The following is a 1,107-nucleotide window of genomic DNA, read 5'->3' as shown; positions in this document are numbered from 1 at the left end:
GTAAGAATATATTTTTCTCACAGGTGTCTTTAATATACATTGCTTATAATGAGTGCCGGTGGCATATATAGTATTTTTTTTCTCGGTAAGTCCATTTAGTTTGTAATGTTTATGCAGTGATGTCGAATAGAAGAACTCTCTCCTGGTTTATATTTATTTAAAATGAAAATCTCACTTATTTTAACCAAGCTGCGTAAGGGCGTATATATATATATATATATATATATATATATATATATATATATATATATATATATATATATATATATATAAGACGGCATAGATGAAGATTCGAATTCAAATTAAAGAAATATTAACTCATCGGATGAATAAGAAAGATGGAAAAGAAAAGAATCTCTTTAGATCATGACATTTCCAAGCTAAATGCTTCCCATAAAAAGATGAGAAAGAGCCAAATTTTTAAAGCTGGACACAAATCTGGCTTAAAAAAAGCATTAGCTTAGAAATGAGAACGTAAAAAAGCAGCAGGAAGGACGCACTACATGCTTCAAATCTAAAGCAGACTCGGAATGAAAATATTAGTTTTAGTTCTGGGACCGCTCAAGGCTTGAGTCCTGTGGTATCATGTTAATTTGATCCCATTTTTAGTATCATGTGTGTTCATGTGTATGTATGCGTGTGTATGTTTGTGGAACAGGTAATAATTCGAAATCCCTGGAAAACTACATTCTTGGACGAAAAGTGTCAAGAAAATGCCATAGAGTACAAAAACAGAATGCCACGACTGCAATGCTCACAATGAAGACAATAGTCCGAAAAAATGCGAATAAAAGGTAAGTACTTTCATTCATGATCGTTACGTGCTCAAAAGGATTAGATTTACAAAGATTATCTCCTCGTCTATTATGATACAGTAACTCGGTGCAATTTCAATGGGAGCAGCTGCTACAGATATACTACTACTACTACTACTACTACTACTACTACTACTACTACTACTAGTCGTAGTAGTAGTAGCAGCAGTATGGAACAAATAGTAATAGTATATACCGAGAGCCCTATTATCTGTTTTTCTGTCCGGTCATTTTATTTTACGTAGAACGTTTCTTTTCAGATGTTATTGGGTTACTGGCGGAACAAGTATGA

The sequence above is a fragment of the Euprymna scolopes genome, chromosome 2, assembly GCF_053919585.1.
Source record: "Euprymna scolopes isolate OS-2025 chromosome 2, ASM5391958v1, whole genome shotgun sequence".
Lineage (NCBI taxonomy): Eukaryota > Metazoa > Mollusca > Cephalopoda > Sepiida > Sepiolidae > Euprymna > Euprymna scolopes.
This window is presented reverse-complemented; position numbering follows the sequence as displayed.